At 45.3% G+C, this 17,846-nt stretch overlaps 18 non-coding genes across 18 annotated transcripts; all 18 read right to left on the minus strand.

Annotated features, from left to right (window-relative positions):
* Positions 1-681: 681 nt before the first annotated feature.
* On the minus strand, positions 682-796 carry LOC146774097 (U5 spliceosomal RNA). The gene has a single exon (XR_014973828.1). It is a non-coding gene; the product is annotated as a U5 spliceosomal RNA (small nuclear RNA).
* Positions 797-1,648: 852 nt separating this feature from the next.
* LOC146774098 (U5 spliceosomal RNA) lies at positions 1,649-1,763 on the minus strand. Its single transcript, XR_014972638.1, has one exon. It is a non-coding gene; the product is annotated as a U5 spliceosomal RNA (small nuclear RNA).
* An 852-nt stretch (positions 1,764-2,615) lies between these two features.
* Positions 2,616-2,730, minus strand: LOC146774099 (U5 spliceosomal RNA). Its single transcript, XR_014972639.1, has one exon. It is a non-coding gene; the product is annotated as a U5 spliceosomal RNA (small nuclear RNA).
* An 852-nt stretch (positions 2,731-3,582) lies between these two features.
* Positions 3,583-3,697, minus strand: LOC146774100 (U5 spliceosomal RNA). The gene has a single exon (XR_014974152.1). It is a non-coding gene; the product is annotated as a U5 spliceosomal RNA (small nuclear RNA).
* Positions 3,698-4,549: 852 nt separating this feature from the next.
* LOC146774101 (U5 spliceosomal RNA) lies at positions 4,550-4,664 on the minus strand. The gene has a single exon (XR_014972640.1). It is a non-coding gene; the product is annotated as a U5 spliceosomal RNA (small nuclear RNA).
* Positions 4,665-5,552: 888 nt separating this feature from the next.
* Positions 5,553-5,667, minus strand: LOC146774102 (U5 spliceosomal RNA). Its single transcript, XR_014974293.1, has one exon. It is a non-coding gene; the product is annotated as a U5 spliceosomal RNA (small nuclear RNA).
* Positions 5,668-6,519: 852 nt separating this feature from the next.
* LOC146774103 (U5 spliceosomal RNA) lies at positions 6,520-6,634 on the minus strand. Its single transcript, XR_014972641.1, has one exon. It is a non-coding gene; the product is annotated as a U5 spliceosomal RNA (small nuclear RNA).
* An 852-nt stretch (positions 6,635-7,486) lies between these two features.
* Positions 7,487-7,601, minus strand: LOC146774104 (U5 spliceosomal RNA). Its single transcript, XR_014974015.1, has one exon. It is a non-coding gene; the product is annotated as a U5 spliceosomal RNA (small nuclear RNA).
* An 888-nt stretch (positions 7,602-8,489) lies between these two features.
* On the minus strand, positions 8,490-8,604 carry LOC146774105 (U5 spliceosomal RNA). Its single transcript, XR_014974294.1, has one exon. It is a non-coding gene; the product is annotated as a U5 spliceosomal RNA (small nuclear RNA).
* Positions 8,605-9,456: 852 nt separating this feature from the next.
* Positions 9,457-9,571, minus strand: LOC146774106 (U5 spliceosomal RNA). Its single transcript, XR_014972642.1, has one exon. It is a non-coding gene; the product is annotated as a U5 spliceosomal RNA (small nuclear RNA).
* An 852-nt stretch (positions 9,572-10,423) lies between these two features.
* LOC146774107 (U5 spliceosomal RNA) lies at positions 10,424-10,538 on the minus strand. The gene has a single exon (XR_014972643.1). It is a non-coding gene; the product is annotated as a U5 spliceosomal RNA (small nuclear RNA).
* An 852-nt stretch (positions 10,539-11,390) lies between these two features.
* Positions 11,391-11,505, minus strand: LOC146774108 (U5 spliceosomal RNA). Its single transcript, XR_014974264.1, has one exon. It is a non-coding gene; the product is annotated as a U5 spliceosomal RNA (small nuclear RNA).
* An 888-nt stretch (positions 11,506-12,393) lies between these two features.
* LOC146774109 (U5 spliceosomal RNA) lies at positions 12,394-12,508 on the minus strand. The gene has a single exon (XR_014974295.1). It is a non-coding gene; the product is annotated as a U5 spliceosomal RNA (small nuclear RNA).
* Positions 12,509-13,360: 852 nt separating this feature from the next.
* Positions 13,361-13,475, minus strand: LOC146774110 (U5 spliceosomal RNA). Its single transcript, XR_014973723.1, has one exon. It is a non-coding gene; the product is annotated as a U5 spliceosomal RNA (small nuclear RNA).
* An 852-nt stretch (positions 13,476-14,327) lies between these two features.
* LOC146774111 (U5 spliceosomal RNA) lies at positions 14,328-14,442 on the minus strand. The gene has a single exon (XR_014972644.1). It is a non-coding gene; the product is annotated as a U5 spliceosomal RNA (small nuclear RNA).
* Positions 14,443-15,294: 852 nt separating this feature from the next.
* On the minus strand, positions 15,295-15,409 carry LOC146774112 (U5 spliceosomal RNA). Its single transcript, XR_014974016.1, has one exon. It is a non-coding gene; the product is annotated as a U5 spliceosomal RNA (small nuclear RNA).
* Positions 15,410-16,297: 888 nt separating this feature from the next.
* LOC146774113 (U5 spliceosomal RNA) lies at positions 16,298-16,412 on the minus strand. The gene has a single exon (XR_014974296.1). It is a non-coding gene; the product is annotated as a U5 spliceosomal RNA (small nuclear RNA).
* Positions 16,413-17,264: 852 nt separating this feature from the next.
* Positions 17,265-17,379, minus strand: LOC146774114 (U5 spliceosomal RNA). Its single transcript, XR_014972645.1, has one exon. It is a non-coding gene; the product is annotated as a U5 spliceosomal RNA (small nuclear RNA).
* Positions 17,380-17,846: the final 467 nt, after the last annotated feature.

The following is a 17,846-nucleotide window of genomic DNA, read 5'->3' on the forward strand; positions in this document are numbered from 1 at the left end:
TTGTACTCACCTCAGCTCATTAGGAGTTGTCGGGGCTGCTGGGGAAGGGGAACAGGAAATGTGAATCAGGCTTTTAGTTAAGTGGCACTGTAGGCCTTTTGTCCCCTAGCCATTTTACGCTTTCAACACCATCCCTCCAATCGATATGCTCAGAGCCACCACTGTGCTCTACACATAGCCATGCACCGTATGTGCCTTTTTCACACGTACTTTCATTAAACCTGAATATAGAAGGATATATCTGTCTAGGCTGGAGACACGTGAAACAAGTCTGACGTGCCCCTTCAAGTCTACCTGAGAGGAAGCTGACTCAGGATTGGCGACCTCTCAGGGCACCTCTAACGGGCACAAATAACGGGCAAGCCCTATGAAAAGCACAGCATGAGTCTTGGTCCCACCTTTAAAAAGGAGGGTGACCTCTGGGATCTGGCAGCAGGATCTTTGGGAGATAAGAAAATATACTGCCTGCGATCGTGAAGTTTCAAGTCAGTCAAGAAAAGCAATCTCATGCACTGCACAAGCTCTTTCCCATGAGGCACCTCTCCTGCACTCTGTTTATGCAAATGAGCAAGCAGAGAGCTCAGGAATAAAACACCAAACTCATGTCCCCCAAAAAAAGCAGCAGACAATTGCTGGATATTCCCCAACTTGTAATGCTTTTCTTTTAAACAAATGATAAACAGCCTCACCTGTGGCAAGGCTTAAAAAAATTGAATAAACTCTTAAATGTTCCTCTCCACGGAAATCTTTAGTAAAAGGCGAAAGATTTTTTCGTTTTGAAGAGAAACCAGAATAAGTGACAATATAGCTCTCTAGGGTAAGTGGCGGCACATCAAAGACCCTGTCATTGCGAGGGTGAGGACCTGAAAGGTATTTTCAGGCTCTAAGAAAGAGGGCGAGAACCAGGCCGGTGGGCAAAACAGGCCAACATTTCAAAGTCTCTGCTCAAGGTACAAAAAGGTGGACTGTTCACATGTGTATGTCTGGGAATATGCAAATTTCTTTTGTACTCACCTCAGCTCATTAGGAGTTGTCGGGGCTGCTGGGGAAGGGGAACAGGAAATGTGAATCAGGCTTTTAGTTAAGTGGCACTGTAGGCCTTTTGTCCCCTAGCCATTTTACGCTTTCAACACGCTCTACACATAGCCATGCACCGTATGTGCCTTTTTCACACGTACTTTCATTAAACCTGAATATAGAAGGATATATCTGTCTAGGCTGGAGACACGTGAAACAAGTCTGACGTGCCCCTTCAAGTCTATCTGAGAGGAAGCGGACTCAGGATTGGCGACCTCTCAGGGCACCTCCAACGGGCACAAATAACGGGCAAGCCCTATGAAAAGCACAGCATGAGTCTTGGTCCCACCTTTAAAAAGGAGGGTGACCTCTGGGATCTGGCAGCAGGATCTTTGGGAGATAAGAAAATATACTGCCTGCGATCGTGTAGTTTCAAGTCAGTCAAGAAAAGCAATCTCATGCACTGCACAAGCTCTTTCCCATGAGGCACCTCTCCTGCACTCTGTTTATGCAAATGAGCAAGCAGAGAGCTCAGGAATAAAACACCAAACTCATGTCCCCCAAAAAAGCAGCAGACAATTGCTGGATATTCCCCAACTTCTAATGCTTTTCTTTTAAACAAATGATAAACAGCCTCACCTGTGGCAAGGCTTAAAAAAATTGAATAAACTCTTAAATGTTCCTCTCCACGGAAATCTTTAGTAAAAGGCGAAAGATTTTTTCGTTTTGAAGAGAAACCAGAGTAAGTGACAATATAGCTCTCTAGGGTAAGTGGCGGCACATCAAAGACCCTGTCATTGCGAGGGTGAGGACCTGAAAGGTATTTTCAGGCTCTAAGAAAGAGGGCGAGAACCAGGCCGGTGGGCAAAACAGGCCAACATTTCAAAGTCTCTGCTCAAGGTACAAAAAGGTGGACTGTTCACATGTGTATGTGTGGGAATATGCAAATTTCTTTTGTACTCACCTCAGCTCATTAGGAGTTGTCGGGGCTGCTGGGGAAGGGGAACAGGAAATGTGAATCAGGCTTTTAGTTAAGTGGCACTGTAGGCCTTTTGTCCCCTAGCCATTTTACGCTTTCAACACGCTCTACACATAGCCATGCACCGTATGTGCCTTTTTCACACGTACTTTCATTAAACCTGAATATAGAAGGATATATCTGTCTAGGCTGGAGACACGTGAAACAAGTCTGACGTGCCCCTTCAAGTCTACCTGAGAGGAAGCTGACTCAGGATTGGCGACCTCTCAGGGCACCTCTAACGGGCACAAATAACGGGCAAGCCCTATGAAAAGCACAGCATGAGTCTTGGTCCCACCTTTAAAAAGGAGGGTGACCTCTGGGATCTGGCAGCAGGATCTTTGGGAGATAAGAAAATATACTGCCTGCGATCGTGTAGTTTCAAGTCAGTCAAGAAAAGCAATCTCATGCACTGCACAAGCTCTTTCCCATGAGGCACCTCTCCTGCACTCTGTTTATGCAAATGAGCAAGCAGAGAGCTCAGGAATAAAACACCAAACTCATGTCCCCCAAAAAAGCAGCAGACAATTGCTGGATATTCCCCAACTTGTAATGCTTTTCTTTTAAACAAATGATAAACAGCCTCACCTGTGGCAAGGCTTAAAAAAATTGAATAAACTCTTAAATGTTCCTCTCCACGGAAATCTTTAGTAAAAGGCGAAAGATTTTTTCGTTTTGAAGAGAAACCAGAGTAAGTGACAATATAGCTCTCTAGGGTAAGTGGCGGCACATCAAAGACCCTGTCATTGCGAGGGTGAGGACCTGAAAGGTATTTTCAGGCTCTAAGAAAGAGGGCGAGAACCAGGCCGGTGGGCAAAACAGGCCAACATTTCAAAGTCTCTGCTCAAGGTACAAAAAGGTGGACTGTTCACATGTGTATGTCTGGGAATATGCAAATTTCTTTTGTACTCACCTCAGCTCATTAGGAGTTGTCGGGGCTGCTGGGGAAGGGGAACAGGAAATGTGAATCAGGCTTTTAGTTAAGTGGCACTGTAGGCCTTTTGTCCCCTAGCCATTTTACGCTTTCAACACGCTCTACACATAGCCATGCACCGTATGTGCCTTTTTCACACGTACTTTCATTAAACCTGAATATAGAAGGATATATCTGTCCAGGCTGGAGACACGTGAAACAAGTCTGACGTGCCCCTTCAAGTCTACTTGAGAGGAAGCGGACTCAGGATTGGCGACCTCTCAGGGCACCTCCAACGGGCACAAATAACGGGCAAGCCCTATGAAAAGCACAGCATGAGTCTTGGTCCCACCTTTAAAAAGGAGGGTGACCTCTGGGATCTGGCAGCAGGATCTTTGGGAGATAAGAAAATATACTGCCTGCGATCGTGTAGTTTCAAGTCAGTCAAGAAAAGCAATCTCATGCACTGCACAAGCTCTTTCCCATGAGGCACCTCTCCTGCACTCTGTTTATGCAAATGAGCAAGCAGAGAGCTCAGGAATAAAACACCAAACTCATGTCCCCCAAAAAAGCAGCAGACAATTGCTGGATATTCCCCAACTTCTAATGCTTTTCTTTTAAACAAATGATAAACAGCCTCACCTGTGGCAAGGCTTAAAAAAATTGAATAAACTCTTAAATGTTCCTCTCCACGGAAATCTTTAGTAAAAGACGAAAGATTTTTTCGTTTTGAAGAGAAACCAGAGTAAGTGACAATATAGCTCTCTAGGGTAAGTGGCGGCACATCAAAGACCCTGTCATTGCGAGGGTGAGGACCTGAAAGGTATTTTCAGGCTCTAAGAAAGAGGGCGAGAACCAGGCCGGTGGGCAAAACAGGCCAACATTTCAAAGTCTCTGCTCAAGGTACAAAAAGGTGGACTGTTCACATGTGTATGTCTGGGAATATGCAAATTTCTTTTGTACTCACCTCAGCTCATTAGGAGTTGTCGGGGCTGCTGGGGAAGGGGAACAGGAAATGTGAATCAGGCTTTTAGTTAAGTGGCACTGTAGGCCTTTTGTCCCCTAGCCATTTTACGCTTTCAACACGCTCTACACATAGCCATGCACCGTATGTGCCTTTTTCACACGTACTTTCATTAAACCTGAATATAGAAGGATATATCTGTCTAGGCTGGAGACACGTGAAACAAGTCTGACGTGCCCCTTCAAGTCTACCTGAGAGGAAGCTGACTCAGGATTGGCGACCTCTCAGGGCACCTCGAACGGGCACAAATAACGGGCAAGCCCTATGAAAAGCACAGCATGAGTCTTGGTCCCACCTTTAAAAAGGAGGGTGACCTCTGGGATCTGGCAGCAGGATCTTTGGGAGATAAGAAAATATACTGCCTGCGATCGTGAAGTTTCAAGTCAGTCAAGAAAAGCAATCTCATGCACTGCACAAGCTCTTTCCCATGAGGCACCTCTCCTGCACTCTGTTTATGCAAATGAGCAAGCAGAGAGCTCAGAGATAAAACACCAAACTTATGTCCCCCAAAAAAGCAGCAGACAATTGCTGGATATTCCCCAACTTCTAATGCTTTTCTTTTAAACAAATGATAAACAGCCTCACCTGTGGCAAGGCTTAAAAAAATTGAATAAACTCTTAAATGTTCCTCTCCACGGAAATCTTTAGTAAAAGGCGAAAGATTTTTTCGTTTTGAAGAGAAACCAGAGTAAGTGACAATATAGCTCTCTAGGGTAAGTGGCGGCACATCAAAGACCCTGTCATTGCGAGGGTGAGGACCTGAAAGGTATTTTCAGGCTCTAAGAAAGAGGGCGAGAACCAGGCCGGTCGGCAAAACAGGCCAACATTTCAAAGTCTCTGCTCAAGGTACAAAAAGGTGGACTGTTCACATGTGTATGTCTGGGAATATGCAAATTTCTTTTGTACTCACCTCAGCTCATTAGGAGTTGTCGGGGCTGCTGGGGAAGGGGAACAGGAAATGTGAATCAGGCTTTTAGTTAAGTGGCACTGTAGGCCTTTTGTCCCCTAGCCATTTTACGCTTTCAACACCATCCCTCCAATCGATATGCTCAGAGCCACCACTGTGCTCTACACATAGCCATGCACCGTATGTGCCTTTTTCACACGTACTTTCATTAAACCTGAATATAGAAGGATATATCTGTCTAGGCTGGAGACACGTGAAACAAGTCTGACGTGCCCCTTCAAGTCTACCTGAGAGGAAGCTGACTCAGGATTGGCGACCTCTCAGGGCACCTCCAACGGGCACAAATAACGGGCAAGCCCTATGAAAAGCACAGCATGAGTCTTGGTCCCACCTTTAAAAAGGAGGGTGACCTCTGGGATCTGGCAGCAGGATCTTTGGGAGATAAGAAAATATACTGCCTGCGATCGTGTAGTTTCAAGTCAGTCAAGAAAAGCAATCTCATGCACTGCACAAGCTCTTTCCCATGAGGCACCTCTCCTGCACTCTGTTTATGCAAATGAGCAAGCAGAGAGCTCAGGAATAAAACACCAAACTCATGTCCCCCAAAAAAGCAGCAGACAATTGCTGGATATTCCCCAACTTCTAATGCTTTTCTTTTAAACAAATGATAAACAGCCTCACCTGTGTCAAGGCTTAAAAAAATTGAATAAACTCTTAAATGTTCCTCTCCACGGAAATCTTTAGTAAAAGGCGAAAGATATTTTCGTTTTGAAGAGAAACCAGAGTAAGTGACAATATAGCTCTCTAGGGTAAGTGGCGCCACATCAAAGACCCTGTCATTGCGAGGGTGAGGGCCTGAAAGGTATTTTCAGGCTCTAAGAAAGAGGGCGAGAACCAGGCCGGTGGGCAAAACAGGCCAACATTTCAAAGTCTCTGCTCAAGGTACAAAAAGGTGGACTGTTCACATGTGTATGTCTGGGAATATGCAAATTTCTTTTGTACTCACCTCAGCTCATTAGGAGTTGTCGGGGCTGCTGGGGAAGGGGAACAGGAAATGTGAATCAGGCTTTTAGTTAAGTGGCACTGTAGGCCTTTTGTCCCCTAGCCATTTTACGCTTTCAACACGCTCTACACATAGCCATGCACCGTATGTGCCTTTTTCACACGTACTTTCATTAAACCTGAATATAGAAGGATATATCTGTCTAGGCTGGAGACACGTGAAACAAGTCTGACGTGCCCCTTCAAGTCTACCTGAGAGGAAGCTGACTCAGGATTGGCGACCTCTCAGGGCACCTCTAACCGGCACAAATAACGGGCAAGCCCTATGAAAAGCACAGCATGAGTCTTGGTCCCACCTTTAAAAAGGAGGGTGACCTCTGGGATCTGGCAGCAGGATCTTTGGGAGATAAGAAAATATACTGCCTGCGATCGTGTAGTTTCAAGTCAGTCAAGAAAAGCAATCTCATGCACTGCACAAGCTCTTTCCCATGAGGCACCTCTCCTGCACTCTGTTTATGCAAATGAGCAAGCAGAGAGCTCAGGAATAAAACACCAAACTCATGTCCCCCAAAAAAGCAGCAGACAATTGCTGGATATTCCCCAACTTCTAATGCTTTTCTTTTAAACAAATGATAAACAGCCTCACCTGTGGCAAGGCTTAAAAAAATTGAATAAACTCTTAAATGTTCCTCTCCACGGAAATCTTTAGTAAAAGGCGAAAGATTTTTTCGTTTTGAAGAGAAACCAGAGTAAGTGACAATATAGCTCTCTAGGGTAAGTGGCGGCACATCAAAGACCCTGTCATTGCGAGGGTGAGGACCTGAAAGGTATTTTCAGGCTCTAAGAAAGAGGGCGAGAACCAGGCCGGTGGGCAAAACAGGCCAACATTTCAAAGTCTCTGCTCAAGGTACAAAAAGGTGGACTGTTCACATGTGTATGTCTGGGAATATGCAAATTTCTTTTGTACTCACCTCAGCTCATTAGGAGTTGTCGGGGCTGCTGGGGAAGGGGAACAGGAAATGTGAATCAGGCTTTTAGTTAAGTGGCACTGTAGGCCTTTTGTCCCCTAGCCATTTTACGCTTTCAACACGCTCTACACATAGCCATGCACCGTATGTGCCTTTTTCACACGTACTTTCATTAAACCTGAATATAGAAGGATATATCTGTCTAGGCTGGAGACACGTGAAACAAGTCTGACGTGCCCCTTCAAGTCTACCTGAGAGGAAGCTGACTCAGGATTGGCGACCTCTCAGGGCACCTCTAACCGGCACAAATAACGGGCAAGCCCTATGAAAAGCACAGCATGAGTCTTGGTCCCACCTTTAAAAAGGAGGGTGACCTCTGGGATCTGGCAGCAGGATCTTTGGGAGATAAGAAAATATACTGCCTGCGATCGTGTAGTTTCAAGTCAGTCAAGAAAAGCAATCTCATGCACTGCACAAGCTCTTTCCCATGAGGCACCTCTCCTGCACTCTGTTTATGCAAATGAGCAAGCAGAGAGCTCAGGAATAAAACACCAAACTCATGTCCCCCAAAAAAGCAGCAGACAATTGCTGGATATTCCCCAACTTCTAATGCATTTCTTTTAAACAAATGATAAACAGCCTCACCTGTGGCAAGGATTAAAAAAATTGAATAAACTCTTAAATGTTCCTCTCCACGGAAATCTTTAGTAAAAGGCGAAAGATTTTTTCGTTTTGAAGAGAAACCAGAGTAAGTGACAATATAGCTCTCTAGGGTAAGTGGCGGCACATCAAAGACCCTGTCATTGCGAGGGTGAGGACCTGAAAGGTATTTTCAGGCTCTAAGAAAGAGGGCGAGAACCAGGCCGGTCGGCAAAACAGGCCAACATTTCAAAGTCTCTGCTCAAGGTACAAAAAGGTGGACTGTTCACATGTGTATGTCTGGGAATATGCAAATTTCTTTTGTACTCACCTCAGCTCATTAGGAGTTGTCGGGGCTGCTGGGGAAGGGGAACAGGAAATGTGAATCAGGCTTTTAGTTAAGTGGCACTGTAGGCCTTTTGTCCCCTAGCCATTTTACGCTTTCAACACCATCCCTCCAATCGATATGCTCAGAGCCACCACTGTGCTCTACACATAGCCATGCACCGTATGTGCCTTTTTCACACGTACTTTCATTAAACCTGAATATAGAAGGATATATCTGTCTAGGCTGGAGACACGTGAAACAAGTCTGACGTGCCCCTTCAAGTCTACCTGAGAGGAAGCGGACTCAGGATTGGCGACCTCTCAGGGCACCTCCAACGGGCACAAATAACGGGCAAGCCCTATGAAAAGCACAGCATGAGTCTTGGTCCCACCTTTAAAAAGGAGGGTGACCTCTGGGATCTGGCAGCAGGATCTTTGGGAGATAAGAAAATATACTGCCTGCGATCGTGTAGTTTCAAGTCAGTCAAGAAAAGCAATCTCATGCACTGCACAAGCTCTTTCCCATGAGGCACCTCTCCTGCACTCTGTTTATGCAAATGAGCAAGCAGAGAGCTCAGGAATAAAACACCAAACTCATGTCCCCCTAAAAAGCAGCAGACAATTGCTGGATATTCCCCAACTTCTAATGCTTTTCTTTTAAACAAATGATAAACAGCCTCACCTGTGTCAAGGCTTAAAAAAATTGAATAAACTCTTAAATGTTCCTCTCCACGGAAATCTTTAGTAAAAGGCGAAAGATATTTTCGTTTTGAAGAGAAACCAGAGTAAGTGACAATATAGCTCTCTAGGGTAAGTGGCGCCACATCAAAGACCCTGTCATTGCGAGGGTGAGGGCCTGAAAGGTATTTTCAGGCTCTAAGAAAGAGGGCGAGAACCAGGCCGGTGGGCAAAACAGGCCAACATTTCAAAGTCTCTGCTCAAGGTACAAAAAGGTGGACTGTTCACATGTGTATGTCTGGGAATATGCAAATTTCTTTTGTACTCACCTCAGCTCATTAGGAGTTGTCGGGGCTGCTGGGGAAGGGGAACAGGAAATGTGAATCAGGCTTTTAGTTAAGTGGCACTGTAGGCCTTTTGTCCCCTAGCCATTTTACGCTTTCAACACGCTCTACACATAGCCATGCACCGTATGTGCCTTTTTCACACGTACTTTCATTAAACCTGAATATAGAAGGATATATCTGTCTAGGCTGGAGACACGTGAAACAAGTCTGACGTGCCCCTTCAAGTCTACCTGAGAGGAAGCTGACTCAGGATTGGCGACCTCTCAGGGCACCTCTAACGGGCACAAATAACGGGCAAGCCCTATGAAAAGCACAGCATGAGTCTTGGTCCCACCTTTAAAAAGGAGGGTGACCTCTGGGATCTGGCAGCAGGATCTTTGGGAGATAAGAAAATATACTGCCTGCGATCGTGTAGTTTCAAGTCAGTCAAGAAAAGCAATCTCATGCACTGCACAAGCTCTTTCCCATGAGGCACCTCTCCTGCACTCTGTTTATGCAAATGAGCAAGCAGAGAGCTCAGGAATAAAACACCAAACTCAAGTCCCCCAAAAAAGCAGCAGACAATTGCTGGATATTCCCCAACTTCTAATGCTTTTCTTTTAAACAAATGATAAACAGCCTCACCTGTGGCAAGGCTTAAAAAAATTGAATAAACTCTTAAATGTTCCTCTCCACGGAAATCTTTAGTAAAAGGCGAAAGATTTTTTCGTTTTGAAGAGAAACCAGAGTAAGTGACAATATAGCTCTCTAGGGTAAGTGGCGGCACATCAAAGACCCTGTCATTGCGAGGGTGAGGACCTGAAAGGTATTTTCAGGCTCTAAGAAAGAGGGCGAGAACCAGGCCGGTGGGCAAAACAGGCCAACATTTCAAAGTCTCTGCTCAAGGTACAAAAAGGTGGACTGTTCACATGTGTATGTCTGGGAATATGCAAATTTCTTTTGTACTCACCTCAGCTCATTAGGAGTTGTCGGGGCTGCTGGGGAAGGGGAACAGGAAATGTGAATCAGGCTTTTAGTTAAGTGGCACTGTAGGCCTTTTGTCCCCTAGCCATTTTACGCTTTCAACACGCTCTACACATAGCCATGCACCGTATGTGCCTTTTTCACACGTACTTTCATTAAACCTGAATATAGAAGGATATATCTGTCTAGGCTGGAGACACGTGAAACAAGTCTGACGTGCCCCTTCAAGTCTACCTGAGAGGAAGCTGACTCAGGATTGGCGACCTCTCAGGGCACCTCTAACGGGCACAAATAACGGGCAAGCCCTATGAAAAGCACAGCATGAGTCTTGGTCCCACCTTTAAAAAGGAGGGTGACCTCTGGGATCTGGCAGCAGGATCTTTGGGAGATAAGAAAATATACTGCCTGCGATCGTGAAGTTTCAAGTCAGTCAAGAAAAGCAATCTCATGCACTGCACAAGCTCTTTCCCATGAGGCACCTCTCCTGCACTCTGTTTATGCAAATGAGCAAGCAGAGAGCTCAGGAATAAAACACCAAACTCATGTCCCCCAAAAAAGCAGCAGACAATTGCTGGATATTCCCCAACTTCTAATGCTTTTCTTTTAAACAAATGATAAACAGCCTCACCTGTGGCAAGGCTTAAAAAAATTGAATAAACTCTTAAATGTTCCTCTCCACGGAAATCTTTAGTAAAAGGCGAAAGATTTTTTCGTTTTGAAGAGAAACCAGAGTAAGTGACAATATAGCTCTCTAGGGTAAGTGGCGGCACATCAAAGACCCTGTCATTGCGAGGGTGAGGACCTGAAAGGTATTTTCAGGCTCTAAGAAAGAGGGCGAGAACCAGGCCGGTGGGCAAAACAGGCCAACATTTCAAAGTCTCTGCTCAAGGTACAAAAAGGTGGACTGTTCACATGTGTATGTCTGGGAATATGCAAATTTCTTTTGTACTCACCTCAGCTCATTAGGAGTTGTCGGGGCTGCTGGGGAAGGGGAACAGGAAATGTGAATCAGGCTTTTAGTTAAGTGGCACTGTAGGCCTTTTGTCCCCTAGCCATTTTACGCTTTCAACACGCTCTACACATAGCCATGCACCGTATGTGCCTTTTTCACACGTACTTTCATTAAACCTGAATATAGAAGGATATATCTGTCTAGGCTGGAGACACGTGAAACAAGTCTGACGTGCCCCTTCAAGTCTACCTGAGAGGAAGCTGACTCAGGATTGGCGACCTCTCAGGGCACCTCTAACCGGCACAAATAACGGGCAAGCCCTATGAAAAGCACAGCATGAGTCTTGGTCCCACCTTTAAAAAGGAGGGTGACCTCTGGGATCTGGCAGCAGGATCTTTGGGAGATAAGAAAATATACTGCCTGCGATCGTGTAGTTTCAAGTCAGTCAAGAAAAGCAATCTCATGCACTGCACAAGCTCTTTCCCATGAGGCACCTCTCCTGCACTCTGTTTATGCAAATGAGCAAGCAGAGAGCTCAGGAATAAAACACCAAACTCATGTCCCCCAAAAAAGCAGCAGACAATTGCTGGATATTCCCCAACTTCTAATGCATTTCTTTTAAACAAATGATAAACAGCCTCACCTGTGGCAAGGATTATAAAAATTGAATAAACTCTTAAATGTTCCTCTCCACGGAAATCTTTAGTAAAAGGCGAAAGATTTTTTCGTTTTGAAGAGAAACCAGAGTAAGTGACAATATAGCTCTCTAGGGTAAGTGGCGGCACATCAAAGACCCTGTCATTGCGAGGGTGAGGACCTGAAAGGTATTTTCAGGCTCTAAGAAAGAGGGCGAGAACCAGGCCGGTCGGCAAAACAGGCCAACATTTCAAAGTCTCTGCTCAAGGTACAAAAAGGTGGACTGTTCACATGTGTATGTCTGGGAATATGCAAATTTCTTTTGTACTCACCTCAGCTCATTAGGAGTTGTCGGGGCTGCTGGGGAAGGGGAACAGGAAATGTGAATCAGGCTTTTAGTTAAGTGGCACTGTAGGCCTTTTGTCCCCTAGCCATTTTACGCTTTCAACACCATCCCTCCAATCGATATGCTCAGAGCCACCACTGTGCTCTACACATAGCCATGCACCGTATGTGCCTTTTTCACACGTACTTTCATTAAACCTGAATATAGAAGGATATATCTGTCTAGGCTGGAGACACGTGAAACAAGTCTGACGTGCCCCTTCAAGTCTACCTGAGAGGAAGCGGACTCAGGATTGGCGACCTCTCAGGGCACCTCCAACGGGCACAAATAACGGGCAAGCCCTATGAAAAGCACAGCATGAGTCTTGGTCCCACCTTTAAAAAGGAGGGTGACCTCTGGGATCTGGCAGCAGGATCTTTGGGAGATAAGAAAATATACTGCCTGCGATCGTGTAGTTTCAAGTCAGTCAAGAAAAGCAATCTCATGCACTGCACAAGCTCTTTCCCATGAGGCACCTCTCCTACACTCTGTTTATGCAAATGAGCAAGCAGAGAGCTCAGGAATAAAACACCAAACTCATGTCCCCCAAAAAAGCAGCAGACAATTGCTGGATATTCCCCAACTTCTAATGCTTTTCTTTTAAACAAATGATAAACAGCCTCACCTGTGTCAAGGCTTAAAAAAATTGAATAAACTCTTAAATGTTCCTCTCCACGGAAATCTTTAGTAAAAGGCGAAAGATATTTTCGTTTTGAAGAGAAACCAGAGTAAGTGACAATATAGCTCTCTAGGGTAAGTGGCGCCACATCAAAGACCCTGTCATTGCGAGGGTGAGGGCCTGAAAGGTATTTTCAGGCTCTAAGAAAGAGGGCGAGAACCAGGCCGGTGGGCAAAACAGGCCAACATTTCAAAGTCTCTGCTCAAGGTACAAAAAGGTGGACTGTTCACATGTGTATGTCTGGGAATATGCAAATTTCTTTTGTACTCACCTCAGCTCATTAGGAGTTGTCGGGGCTGCTGGGGAAGGGGAACAGGAAATGTGAATCAGGCTTTTAGTTAAGTGGCACTGTAGGCCTTTTGTCCCCTAGCCATTTTACGCTTTCAACACGCTCTACACATAGCCATGCACCGTATGTGCCTTTTTCACACGTACTTTCATTAAACCTGAATATAGAAGGATATATCTGTCTAGGCTGGAGACACGTGAAACAAGTCTGACGTGCCCCTTCAAGTCTACCTGAGAGGAAGCTGACTCAGGATTGGCGACCTCTCAGGACACCTCTAACCGGCACAAATAACGGGCAAGCCCTATGAAAAGCACAGCATGAGTCTTGGTCCCACCTTTAAAAAGGAGGGTGACCTCTGGGATCTGGCAGCAGGATCTTTGGGAGATAAGAAAATATACTGCCTGCGATCGTGTAGTTTCAAGTCAGTCAAGAAAAGCAATCTCATGCACTGCACAAGCTCTTTCCCATGAGGCACCTCTCCTGCACTCTGTTTATGCAAATGAGCAAGCAGAGAGCTCAGGAATAAAACACCAAACTCATGTCCCCCAAAAAAGCAGCAGACAATTGCTGGATATTCCCCAACTTCTAATGCTTTTCTTTTAAACAAATGATAAACAGCCTCACCTGCGGCAAGGCTTAAAAAAATTGAATAAACTCTTAAATGTTCCTCTCCACGGAAATCTTTAGTAAAAGGCGAAAGATTTTTTCGTTTTGAAGAGAAACCAGAGTAAGTGACAATATAGCTCTCTAGGGTAAGTGGCGGCACATCAAAGACCCTGTCATTGCGAGGGTGAGGACCTGAAAGGTATTTTCAGGCTCTAAGAAAGAGGGCGAGAACCAGGCCGGTGGGCAAAACAGGCCAACATTTCAAAGTCTCTGCTCAAGGTACAAAAAGGTGGACTGTTCACATGTGTATGTCTGGGAATATGCAAATTTCTTTTGTACTCACCTCAGCTCATTAGGAGTTGTCGGGGCTGCTGGGGAAGGGGAACAGGAAATGTGAATCAGGCTTTTAGTTAAGTGGCACTGTAGGCCTTTTGTCCCCTAGCCATTTTACGCTTTCAACACGCTCTACACATAGCCATGCACCGTATGTGCCTTTTTCACACGTACTTTCATTAAACCTGAATATAGAAGGATATATCTGTCTAGGCTGGAGACACGTGAAACAAGTCTGACGTGCCCCTTCAAGTCTACCTGAGAGGAAGCTGACTCAGGATTGGCGACCTCTCAGGGCACCTCTAACGGGCACAAATAACGGGCAAGCCCTATGAAAAGCACAGCATGAGTCTTGGTCCCACCTTTAAAAAGGAGGGTGACCTCTGGGATCTGGCAGCAGGATCTTTGGGAGATAAGAAAATATACTGCCTGCGATCGTGAAGTTTCAAGTCAGTCAAGAAAAGCAATCTCATGCACTGCACAAGCTCTTTCCCATGAGGCACCTCTCCTGCACTCTGTTTATGCAAATGAGCAAGCAGAGAGCTCAGGAATAAAACACCAAACTCATGTCCCCCAAAAAAGCAGCAGACAATTGCTGGATATTCCCCAACTTGTAATGCTTTTCTTTTAAACAAATGATAAACAGCCTCACCTGTGGCAAGGCTTAAAAAAATTGAATAAACTCTTAAATGTTCCTCTCCACGGAAATCTTTAGTAAAAGGCGAAAGATTTTTTCGTTTTGAAGAGAAACCAGAGTAAGTGACAATATAGCTCTCTAGGGTAAGTGGCGGCACATCAAAGACCCTGTCATTGCGAGGGTGAGGACCTGAAAGGTATTTTCAGGCTCTAAGAAAGAGGGCGAGAACCAGGCCGGTGGGCAAAACAGGCCAACATTTCAAAGTCTCTGCTCAAGGTACAAAAAGGTGGACTGTTCACATGTGTATGTCTGGGAATATGCAAATTTCTTTTGTACTCACCTCAGCTCATTAGGAGTTGTCGGGGCTGCTGGGGAAGGGGAACAGGAAATGTGAATCAGGCTTTTAGTTAAGTGGCACTGTAGGCCTTTTGTCCCCTAGCCATTTTACGCTTTCAACACGCTCTACACATAGCCATGCACCGTATGTGCCTTTTTCACACGTACTTTCATTAAACCTGAATATAGAAGGATATATCTGTCTAGGCTGGAGACACGTGAAACAAGTCTGACGTGCCCCTTCAAGTCTACCTGAGAGGAAGCTGACTCAGGATTGGCGACCTCTCAGGGCACCTCTAACCGGCACAAATAACGGGCAAGCCCTATGAAAAGCACAGCATGAGTCTTGGTCCCACCTTTAAAAAGGAGGGTGACCTCTGGGATCTGGCAGCAGGATCTTTGGGAGATAAGAAAATATACTGCCTGCGATCGTGTAGTTTCAAGTCAGTCAAGAAAAGCAATCTCATGCACTGCACAAGCTCTTTCCCATGAGGCACCTCTCCTGCACTCTGTTTATGCAAATGAGCAAGCAGAGAGCTCAGGAATAAAACACCAAACTCATGTCCCCCAAAAAAGCAGCAGACAATTGCTGGATATTCCCCAACTTCTAATGCATTTCTTTTAAACAAATGATAAACAGCCTCACCTGTGGCAAGGATTAAAAAAATTGAATAAACTCTTAAATGTTCCTCTCCACGGAAATCTTTAGTAAAAGGCGAAAGATTTTTTCGTTTTGAAGAGAAACCAGAGTAAGTGACAATATAGCTCTCTAGGGTAAGTGGCGGCACATCAAAGACCCTGTCATTGCGAGGGTGAGGACCTGAAAGGTATTTTCAGGCTCTAAGAAAGAGGGCGAGAACCAGGCCGGTCGGCAAAACAGGCCAACATTTCAAAGTCTCTGCTCAAGGTACAAAAAGGTGGACTGTTCACATGTGTATGTCTGGGAATATGCAAATTTCTTTTGTACTCACCTCAGCTCATTAGGAGTTGTCGGGGCTGCTGGGGAAGGGGAACAGGAAATGTGAATCAGGCTTTTAGTTAAGTGGCACTGTAGGCCTTTTGTCCCCTAGCCATTTTACGCTTTCAACACCATCCCTCCAATCGATATGCTCAGAGCCACCACTGTGCTCTACACATAGCCATGCACCGTATGTGCCTTTTTCACACGTACTTTCATTAAACCTGAATATAGAAGGATATATCTGTCTAGGCTGGAGACACGTGAAACAAGTCTGACGTGCCCCTTCAAGTCTACCTGAGAGGAAGCGGACTCAGGATTGGCGACCTCTCAGGGCACCTCCAACGGGCACAAATAACGGGCAAGCCCTATGAAAAGCACAGCATGAGTCTTGGTCCCACCTTTAAAAAGGAGGGTGACCTCTGGGATCTGGCAGCAGGATCTTTGGGAGATAAGAAAATATACTGCCTGCGATCGTGTAGTTTCAAGTCAGTCAAGAAAAGCAATCTCATGCACTGCACAAGCTCTTTCCCATGAGGCACCTCTCCTGCACTCTGTTTATGCAAATGAGCAAGCAGAGAGCTCAGGAATAAAACACCAAACTCATGTCCCCCTAAAAAGCAGCAGACAATTGCTGGATATTCCCCAACTTCTAATGCTTTTCTTTTAAACAAATGATAAACAGCCTCACCTGTGTCAAGGCTTAAAAAAATTGAATAAACTCTTAAATGTTCCTCTCCACGGAAATCTTTAGTAAAAGGCGAAAGATATTTTCGTTTTGAAGAGAAACCAGAGTAAGTGACAATATAGCTCTCTAGGGTAAGTGGCGCCACATCAAAGACCCTGTCATTGCGAGGGTGAGGGCCTGAAAGGTATTTTCAGGCTCTAAGAAAGAGGGCGAGAACCAGGCCGGTGGGCAAAACAGGCCAACATTTCAAAGTCTCTGCTCAAGGTACAAAAAGGTGGACTGTTCACATGTGTATGTCTGGGAATATGCAAATTTCTTTTGTACTCACCTCAGCTCATTAGGAGTTGTCGGGGCTGCTGGGGAAGGGGAACAGGAAATGTGAATCAGGCTTTTAGTTAAGTGGCACTGTAGGCCTTTTGTCCCCTAGCCATTTTACGCTTTCAACACGCTCTACACATAGCCATGCACCGTATGTGCCTTTTTCACACGTACTTTCATTAAACCTGAATATAGAAGGATATATCTGTCTAGGCTGGAGACACGTGAAACAAGTCTGACGTGCCCCTTCAAGTCTACCTGAGAGGAAGCTGACTCAGGATTGGCGACCTCTCAGGGCACCTCTAACGGGCACAAATAACGGGCAAGCCCTATGAAAAGCACAGCATGAGTCTTGGTCCCACCTTTAAAAAGGAGGGTGACCTCTGGGATCTGGCAGCAGGATCTTTGGGAGATAAGAAAATATACTGCCTGCGATCGTGTAGTTTCAAGTCAGTCAAGAAAAGCAATCTCATGCACTGCACAAGCTCTTTCCCATGAGGCACCTCTCCTGCACTCTGTTTATGCAAATGAGCAAGCAGAGAGCTCAGGAATAAAACACCAAACTCAAGTCCCCCAAAAAAGCAGCAGACAATTGCTGGATATTCCCCAACTTCTAATGCTTTTCTTTTAAACAAATGATAAACAGCCTCACCTGTGGCAAGGCTTAAAAAAATTGAATAAACTCTTAAATGTTCCTCTCCACGGAAATCTTTAGTAAAAGGCGAAAGATTTTTTCGTTTTGAAGAGAAACCAGAGTAAGTGACAATATAGCTCTCTAGGGTAAGTGGCGGCACATCAAAGACCCTGTCATTGCGAGGGTGAGGACCTGAAAGGTATTTTCAGGCTCTAAGAAAGAGGGCGAGAACCAGGCCGGTGGGCAAAACAGGCCAACATTTCAAAGTCTCTGCTCAAGGTACAAAAAGGTGGACTGTTCACATGTGTATGTCTGGGAATATGCAAATTTCTTTTGTACTCACCTCAGCTCATTAGGAGTTGTCGGGGCTGCTGGGGAAGGGGAACAGGAAATGTGAATCAGGCTTTTAGTTAAGTGGCACTGTAGGCCTTTTGTCCCCTAGCCATTTTACGCTTTCAACACGCTCTACACATAGCCATGCACCGTATGTGCCTTTTTCACACGTACTTTCATTAAACCTGAATATAGAAGGATATATCTGTCTAGGCTGGAGACATGTGAAACAAGTCTGACGTGCCCCTTCAAGTCTACC

The sequence above is a fragment of the Triturus cristatus genome, chromosome 12 (assembly GCF_964204655.1).
Source record: "Triturus cristatus chromosome 12, aTriCri1.1, whole genome shotgun sequence".
Lineage (NCBI taxonomy): Eukaryota > Metazoa > Chordata > Amphibia > Caudata > Salamandridae > Triturus > Triturus cristatus.